This window comes from Peromyscus eremicus, chromosome 1, assembly GCF_949786415.1.
Source record: "Peromyscus eremicus chromosome 1, PerEre_H2_v1, whole genome shotgun sequence".
NCBI lineage: Eukaryota > Metazoa > Chordata > Mammalia > Rodentia > Cricetidae > Peromyscus > Peromyscus eremicus.
This window is the reverse complement of record NC_081416.1, coordinates 42,545,478-42,555,558: the sequence shown is the minus strand read 5'-3', so window position 1 is coordinate 42,555,558 and position 10,081 is coordinate 42,545,478.

The following is a 10,081-nucleotide window of genomic DNA, read 5'->3' as shown; positions in this document are numbered from 1 at the left end:
GAACTCACTTGGTAGTCCAGGCTGGCCTCGAACTCACAGAGATCCGCCTGGCTCTGCCTCCCGAGTGCTGGGATTAAAGGTGTGCGCCACCACCGCCCAACGGGACATGTCTTTTAAGGGGACAGTGGATCTCTATCTCATCCTCACCACACCCTCCATCCATTTCCACCTCTCCCTCAACCATTCTCCCCAACCTTGTGGTGAACACTATTTGTCATGTCCTGCTGATGTGATATGTTGCCTCACCAAAAGCCATAGGGCCAGTCAGTTAAGGACTAAACCTTCAAAGGTGTGAGTCAAAATACTCCTTTTCTCTATCAGTTAAGATGTTACAGGAATAGAATACTGGCCATGTTCTACTGTAATCTGTTGTTTTGTTTCTGAATTCAAGTCAGAGAAAAGAGAATGTTTGCACTGATGCCCTCTGAGTCCTAGAAGGTGATTTGATGTTTGCTTGTATAGGTTTTCCATGCTGCAGACAAGCTTTTACAGTAATCCTTTTGCTAATCTTCTGTGTGCTAAGAGGAGAGTTCAGGTATATCCACACTTGCTGCTTGAGGTGCATGAGCCTTGTTGGAACTGCAGTGTCTTGAGCCCTACTGAACCAGGGCCTGGATTTTAAGGAAACTGCAGGTAGTTTTTATCCAGTTTGAACTCTACAGTAGATGTATCTTCTTGGGTTTCTAATTTTTAACAGATGAATCTATTTTTACCCATTACCTGGAGAAGAAAGGCACTTTCACCTTACTTCTTCAACCAGATAGATAGCGTTTTCAGTTCCTTTTTTTCAGAAATAGGGCTGGCCTTTTGTGCTTGCTGCTCATTAAGGATGAGAAGTCTGTGTCCTGGACATGCCTGTTCAAGTGCATGTTGAATCCTCAGCCTTAGCGGGCTGCAAGCTGTTTCTGATTCTCTTAATTCCTGTATCTATCACCATACCAACATTTTCTAGGTGTTTGTAAAGGATGATGCTTTAATATTTCAGTATACACATGTTTTTAAATGTGATGAGGATTCATTCTTTGAACCTCAGATTGTTTTCTTAAACTGAAACCTTAGTTCTGAAGCTGTTACCTCTCTGAAGTTATGGGAGAAAGAAAGAATGAGAAAAAGGTGTTAGAGAAAAGCCATAGTTATTTGCTTTGATTAAGTAGTGGAGTCAGAGGCTTCATTAGGGATGCTAGCAAAATTAAAGTACATTAAAATACTGAAAAATTTATAGGCAGGGAAGAAAAAAAGAAATGGAAAGCAAGTTAAGCAGACAAACTCAGTGAAGAACAAATAAAATAAAATGTTAAATGTGATAAATGATGAATAAAATAAAGTGAAAATAGGTGGTATGTTAGTTATCTCAGCAACTTTAAATAACTTACTATGTCAAATAAATAGTCACAAGAATGTTGGGCCACCAAAAAAAAATTGGTGTGATCTTTAAGAAAGAAACATTTTTAAAAGTGTCAGAGAAAAATCAAACTACTAGAAAAACTGATTTAAAAAATTAACATATAAATGTGATAGAATCTTAATTAGTTGTGTAACCTCTCATCTGTATTCCATCCAGAAATAAAAAGAGAGAACATGAAATTTCAGTTGCATCTGTAAATGTAGATAAAGTGCTTAAATTTATAAGTAATTATCTATATTTATAAATATTTATAGTATTGTATATTTATAAACATACTATTTATAATATTGTGTTTATATATTGTACAATGTAAATATTGCATATTTATATATCATAATTACATATATATTTTATTTCAATCAAAACCTAGTAGCTTGTGTCACATTAAAAAATAAAAAACCATGTCCCTTAATAAGGGAAATGTTAATCCTTTCCTGGCAGGGATATCTAAAAGGATCTAAATGATCTAAGAGGAGACCATTCTTCTAATTTCAAAGATAACTAAGGCAAGGAAGAAAAAAGTGAAAAATGATAAAAATAGATTTAAAAAAAACATGAACATACATCAACAAGTGAATAAAGTGAATTAAAGATAACTTTGAGCAATTGTAATATCAAGAAAGAAGTTTAAATTAAATAAAATATCTAGAAATACAACTGATGAAACCTCTTGTGTTAAAAGCTAAGGAATCCTCTCTGAAATAGAACACAGTTGCTGTCACTGTGGCTTCAAAGATTCAGCTTGACCAACTACAGTCATCCTGAGTCATTACCACTCATACCCCCTCAGCAGCAGTGTGTCACCCCAACCTAGCTTTCCAGCGCAAAAGTCATGCACAAAACCATTACAATTGTATGTAGAGACTGACAGCCAGACCTTGGTGCTCTGAGTTCCAGGGATGGGCATAATGCCCTTAAAGTTAGCTTAAGAAATAAAAAGCAAATGTATGATAGGGTTGGATGTAATCAGTTTTTTTGTACTGAGTATAATATTAAGGTCTAACTCCTGCTCACTCAAATCCCAAGGATCTTCTAATCTTGCTACTGTTGAAGACAACTCTACTCTCAGGAGGTCCCTTTTAAACTGTGTTCTGTAGTACTGCATCTTCCAGCCTTACCTTCTTTATTTTATTAGAATATGTTATACACAAAATATAATGGTATTCATCATAAAAATTTCACACACATATACAAGGTTTTTTCATAATACGCACCTTCTTTTGTCCCATTCTGGCCTCCTACCTTTACTCTGTCTCCTCAAATAGGCCCCCTTCTGTTTTGTTTTCCTGATTTCTTTTCAATGTGTTAATTATTAGTCTAAGAAAAAAGTGATTTCTATATGTTGATTTTACAGCCTGTTACTTTGTTGCATTTATCACTTTAAAAAGTGTTTTGGTGGTGCTAAGGTTTTACAAATACAGAAACATGTCATCTATAAACAGAAATATTAACGTCTTCCTTTTTGGTTTCTGTGCTTCATGCTATCTTGTCTTATTACTCTTGTTAGAATTTCAAGAACTATTTTGGATAATACCAGTAAATGCATTCAATGTGATGTTGGTTGTGGGTTTATTATATATAGCCTTTCTGCTGTTGAGATAAAATCTTTACATATCTATTTTATTCAAGACTGTTATCATGAATGAATGCTGAAGTTTTATCAAAGGCTCTTATTTTTCATCTGCAGAGATGATTATATGAATTTAATCCTTGATCCTATTTATATTTATCGACTTCATATATTGAACTATTATATTCATGGGATTAAACTAACGTGTTAAATGTGCATGATTTTTTCAATGTGCTATTAAATTAGATTTCATGTATTATTTTAAAGCCTTGTTTTCTTTATGTTTATCAGGGACATTGGCATGTAGTTTTCTTTTTTGTTTTGCCTTTATAGGTTTTGGTATCAGGGTGATCTTGGCTTTGTAGAATGCATGAAGAAGTTCTAGAAGTGTTATTTTCCTACCTATTTAATGGAATAGTTTGGAAAACAATTCTGTTACTTCTTTAAATGTCTCCTAAAACCAGGAAGTGAATCCTCTGATTTATAGACTTTTCTTTGTCAAAAAATTGGATCCTGTAGATAGAGTTTTTCTGTCCTGCAGTTACACTCATATAAACACCCTGAGGCTTAATATTAATTACAAATGTTCAGCCAATAGTTCAGGCTTATTACTAACTAGCTCTTACTTTTTAAGTTAACCCATATTCCTTATTTACACTCTGCCACATGGCAGTACCTTTATTAGCATGGCACATTCATCTTCTGCTACCTCTGTGTCTGCTTGTGACTCCTGACTCTGCCTTTCTCCTTCCCAGCATCCTCAGTTTGGCTTTCCTGTTTAACTTTATCCTGTTCAGCTATTGGCCAGTCAGCTTTTTATTAAACCAATCACAGTGAAAAATCTTCACAGTGTACAAAAGGATTATTCCACAGCAAGATCCAGCAATATACACACTTCTGTCTTTAAAATACAATTTATGGAAGGACATCGATTTGAAATAAGCTCCTAAACTCTAACAGTCCTAAACAAAATGAAGGCACTGTGATAATGATTATAACTCCAAACTGAAAGTAACGTGTGGTGATTTAAAAAGAGAAATGTCCCCCAACTGAAAACTTGGTCTCCAGTTGGGGTTATTATTTAGGGAATTTTAAGAGGTATGCCCTTGCTGGAGAAAGTGTGTCACTGGGAGCAGGCTTTTAGAGGGCATAGCTTTACCCTACTTCCAGTATTCTTTCTCTGCTTAATGCTTGCATTTAAAGAGGAGAGCTCACAGCTTCTTGATCCTGCAGCTACATCTGACAATTGTTGCTATGCCTCCTGCCATGATGGTCTCTTATACCTCTGAAATTCTATGCCCAAACAAACTGTTCCTTTTACAAATTGCCATTGTCATAACATTTTATCAAAACAATGGAAAATATCCAAAACAGACCATTTATTTGACCATTTGCAAAAGAGGAAAGAGATGATCCCAAATCCATCAACAAGAGCATGATGCAGGAATCTCTGCTTTGGCCCTTAAATGTAAGTTTCCTGTTTTTTTGTTTTTTTTTTTTTTTTTGTATTTCTCTATTCTTTTTTAATCTAGCTCAAGCAATTTTATAAAAGTGGAGTATTTAGTATTTAGCTATATACATAAGAAAGACTTATCTAAATATTTAGATGAAATGCATCTCTACATTTGCATCTCTACACTGTTTGTTGAATTATAATATATTTCTATATTTATATTTTGTCATTATCAGCTAGTTCATTTTATTGTAAGAAAACAAGAGAATAAAGTTAATTTTCCTTTAGAAAATCAGTTTTACAAATTATAACATTAACATATTTTAAGAAAAATAGTGACATGATCACCTCAATTGATTTTGTGTAGTGTTTGATGAACTTCAGCTAGTACCTATAATCTAACAAAGTAGGTGACTGAGGATAAAAGGAAAAGGATGTCATTAGTGTGATAAAATTTATCTCTGTATACCTAGAATTGTGATGAAATTTACTAGTGACATGTTGAAAGTGTTCCTTCAGAGAGAAGTGTATCTACTATTAAAATTACACTACCAATAAAATCACCATGCATTCATGTACACAAAATATCTATTAATTATTGTGATGATTTTGTCAACTTTACCTAATCTAGAATGATCTAGGAGACAAGCCTTTAGACAAGCTTGTGATGGATTTTCTACATTGGTTGGTCTTTGGGTAAGTCTGTGAAGGATTATCTACACAGGTTATTTGGATGACACTATTCCATGAGTTGGGATCCTGAATTGAATTAGCAAAAAGAAAGTAACATAAATATGAACATTCACCGTTCTCTCCTTCCTAACCATGGATGAAATGCATCTAACTACCTCAAGCTCTTGCCTCTGTGACTTTCTCACCACCATAAACTGTATCTTTAGATGTGAGCCAGGATAAACACTTTCTCCCTTAAGTTGCTTGGCTCAGGGTATTTTTTTTAAATCAAGCAACAGGAACATTAATAAAGAAAACTGATACTGAGAAATGTGGCTCATTATTGAGATAGACTTGACCATGTGTTTCTTAGACCTTTGGAGCAAGTTTCGGGGAAGAGTGCTGGAAAATGCATTATCGGGATACAAAGTCCCTAATGTGCCACAAATAGATTAATAGAGAATTCTTATCTAAGATTGGGAGACAGAAATGTGAAGAATTATGCATATAGGGATGCCTTGGCACAAGAGCTTTCAGAAAGGAATAAGGCATCTATTAGGAATTTTGCTAGTCTAGTCATGCAAAATTCTGGCAAGAAACCCATTGGTATTATGTTTGTGTCCTTAGAATTTATATGAGACTGCATTAAAATTATTGAATTACTTTATTTGGTAGAGTAAATTTAAAGAGTGTAAGGGATTCAGCCTATGGTTGGCTACTGCTCATTGCTCATATTTAGGTCTACAGTGAGAGAATATAAAATGAAACAAAAATGTACAGTTTAGAAAGGAAAGATTTATGCTCTAGTTTAAAATTGTGGATGAGAGTGAAGACTACAAGGCATCTGCAATTGTTAAAGTGAAACTTTACTCTCTTTATTGAGAGAAAACAATAAGTTCACTGAAGATACACTCCTCCAGTCAAAGGCTCCAACTAGTGAGAATGAAGATTTATGTGAAAGAGGAAGCCTGAACTGGGAATGATGCACAGGGTCTTTTATGCTGGAAAACAACTGCATAGAAAAATGAATTTGTGGATTTAGCCAAAATGGCACACAAATACTATTATAGCTGTGGTCTAAGGAGATCAGGCTACTCTCAACCTTGAAGCATGACTTGGTAGTATCCTCCATGTAGTCCTTATTTTGCAGGCATGAAAGATGCACTCTGGAGAGTCATAGAGCCTTGTTCCATGGTTTCAGAGAAATATTGAAGTTTGGCGATGCATGCAGGATCAGAATTTCTGCAAGGAGGCCTGGTGTATGAAGCTGTGAAGATGAGACTAAGTTACAATAGAGAACCTAGGATAGTATAAATGATAAGACTATGGGATATCTGCTGAGATAACCCAAGACAGATACCATGTGTGTTATAGGCAGCCCTGATTCAATGATGTGGCTACCCAAGCCCTTTGCAGCCCACATGATTCCATTACAAGACCAATATGTTGGACACGAGGTTCTGAATTTGATGTTTGCTCTATTAGGTTTTGGTTTGGTCTGACTTTGGTGTTATTATCCTTTCCTTTGCCCTCATTCTTGCTTTTGAGTTTGGAATACTTATTTTGTGATAGTGTATATTGGAACTATGTAACTAGTTTTTGATTTTATAGAAGCTCACATTTATAAAAATGCCTTCAATCTCAGAAGACATTCTGGAATTTTAAGTAGTGTAGGAATTGGTAAAGACTTCAGGGACTTAGGAAATTAGAATGAATGCATTTTGCATTGAGATGGATATGAGCCTATGGGGACTAGAAGAGGAAAGTTATGGATTAAAAGTGATGTGTTTGGGTTTCAAGTTGACAGGAGAGGGGAGTGATTAATATTGTCAACATTACATGTTCTAAGATCATCTAGGAGACAATCCTATGAAGGGTTGTCTAGATTGCATTAACTTTTTGATGCACCTGAAAAGGATTAGCTAAATTAGGATAACAAGGTGGGAAAACCTATTTTAACCAAAGGTGGGACCATTCTATCAGCTGGATTTCTGCACTGAATAGAACAGTGAAAGAGAATAGGGAACAAACATTTGCCATTCTTTGCTTTCAGACTATAAATGAATGTGACTAAGCCTCCTCACAGGGGTAATGACCCACAAGTTGAGAACCTCTGATCTGAAAATTAAATAAAGATTTCTCAATGAGACAGCAAAGCAGCATAAATGTAAATGAAAACAGTAGCTGAACCATATCAAATTTAACTGCCTTATCATTGAATAAAAAGGCAAGTCACAAAACATACTTGGACCTCATATAGATATTAGAGAATAAGACTATCTATTGAGCTTGACATTATGATAAAGACAGGAGAATCAAGAGCTAAGGCCAACTTTAGGTACATTACTAGTGTGAAGTCAGTCTAGGCTACATGAGACCCTGTCTCTACAACCTGAAAAATAAAAGAATATATAACATTTTACACACAGTTTTCAATACCTCTCTTCTTAGTTAATGTCTTAGAGGTGATTTTCTGTTTAAATGCAGCTAGTTACTCACAAGGCTGAATATGTTCAAGAAGTTCTGAATGCAGCATAATACAATATCATAAGCTTATTTAAACATTATGAAAGTTTTAATAATTAATTTTTTTATCTAAATTGGGCAATTGTCACACGAGTTTTCTAGAGAGCTATGTTGTATCACAGTGTCAAAAGATGGACAAGCCTGATTATTGGATTAATTGCCATCATAAGTAGTTCTGCTTTTGTTATTTTATCAATTTCTACATCTCTTTACGTATGTTTATTTTAAATTATGTGTATGTATGCTTTTGTCTGTGTGTGTTTATGTATGTGAATGTGAGTGCTGGGGCCTATGGAGGCCCAAAGAGGGTGTTGATCTCCAACGGTACTTGTGAACCACATGACATGGGTGTTGGAGATCAAACTCTGGTCCTCTGCAAGAACAGTGCATACTCTTAACTACTGAGTGAATTTTCCAGCCCCTCCCAGCTCTTCTTGACTGAATTATTTTTTTATTAGAATTCTTAAATGTTTCTTAGAATTTCTTACACATACACTTAATTGTTCACAAAATGAATAAGATGCAATCATTTTTATCTTTGTCTTACATATGTGGTCAAATTTAATTGTTTTTGTAATTACACATAATATTTTAATATTGAACTTTTAATATTTCTGTGATGAACAAACTGTTTGGTTAATAAGATTTAAAATGTAAAGAAGCTGCACTGACAAAGACTCAACAACATGATTCCCTAAATGTGAGCTGAACAAGGACAACAATAGACATGTGAAAGTGGAAGGGGGAAATCCAAAAGGCCTCAACCTAACAAAAAAGAATTACAGGCCGTCAAGCAAAGGTGAGAGTGGGAGAAATAGTCTTCCCTAGGGATGAGCACACCAACTGATCACCAATACTAAATGGTCAGCCCTGGACACATACACACAAGTAAAAAGACTAAGTAGGTTATATAAAGAAATGCATATTTATATAGATAAACATATAGGTATCTAATAATAATTAATGAATGAAAAAGAGACCATGAATTCGAAAGAGGCCAAGGAGGGGGTATATGGGAGAGTTTCGAGGGAGGAAAGGAAACACAGTAAATAATGTAATTATATTATAATCTCAAAAATGAAACAAAACAATATTTAAGATTTTTTTTCAGTACATCCCAGCCATCCTGTTTCTTCCCTCCACTCTTCCCGGGACCTGCCTCTTCTTCTCTCACCTCCCCCCTCCCTCAGATCCACTCCTCTTCCATTTCCCTTCAGAAAACAGCAGGCCTCCCAGGAATATCATCTGAACATGGCATAACAAGATACAATAAAAGTAGCCACAAATCCTCATGTCAAGGCTGAGGCAGCCCAGTAGGAGGAAAAGGGTCCCAAGGGCAGGCCAAAGAGTCAGCGACACCTCCACTTCACTGTTAGGATCCCACAAGAACATCGATCTAACAACCATAACATTTATGGAGAGGATCTAGTGCAGAGCCTTATAGGCTCAGTTGGTGTCCCAGACCCACAACTGGAAGCCTTGCCTGTTTATAGAGAGTGGCCAGTTCAGGCTCTATATCTTACATTCCTAGGAGTCTTCACTAAGGTTACTCTTGTAGAATCCTGGGAGTTTCTACTGCTCTAGGTTTCTACCTTGCCCCCTCTCCCCATGCCTTCCATTTCCAGTCATTACAACTAATTTAACAAGAAAATGTGAATGAAATCCTAGGGAAAGTAGCTTCCTCATAGTTTCTTTCCTCAAATGATCAATGTTTTCTAATTCAAATGAGTGAGTACTTCATTTTCGTCCTTTTGGGGCTACTGTAACAAGATAGAACAGACAGGGATGTTTAGACAAACTGTACTTCCAGCCATCCTGGAGGCTAGGAAGTCAAAGAAGCCTGTCTTCTAGAAATAGTGGCAGGAAGACTTTGAGCTCTTCTTCTTAAACTGACATAATTCCTTTATCATAGTCTCACCCTTACAGAGTGGCACTGGTATAAAAATGGACATGCAGAGGGCTGGAGAGATACTCTTGCTGAGGACCCAGATTTGATCCAAGCACTCACATAGTGGCTCACAATCATTTGTAATTCCAATTCTAAGTTGATTCCTGCTGTAGATTATGCTCATTAATAATAATAATAATAATAATAATAATAATAATAATAATAATAAATGAGCAGGGCAAGGAGAGATTGAGCAAGACAGGCTGACACAGAGAGAATGATGGGAGGAAGAATGGCGGAGTCAAGAGAGTCGGGGGAGATGCCAGCCATCTATCCGCTGGACAAGCAGGACTCTTAGAAAATGAGGTAAAAGCCATGAGCCACGTCACAAAGCATAAATAGAAATATGAGTTAATTTAAGTGTGAGAGTTAGCTAGTAACAATTCTGAGCTATCGACCAAGTCATATTCAGCCTCGGAGTCAATTATTGGGACTTGGAGGTTGGAAGAGGAAACTCTGGACTTCTGATACTTCATGATTTCTGTGGGCTCCTGTATGCATAAGACA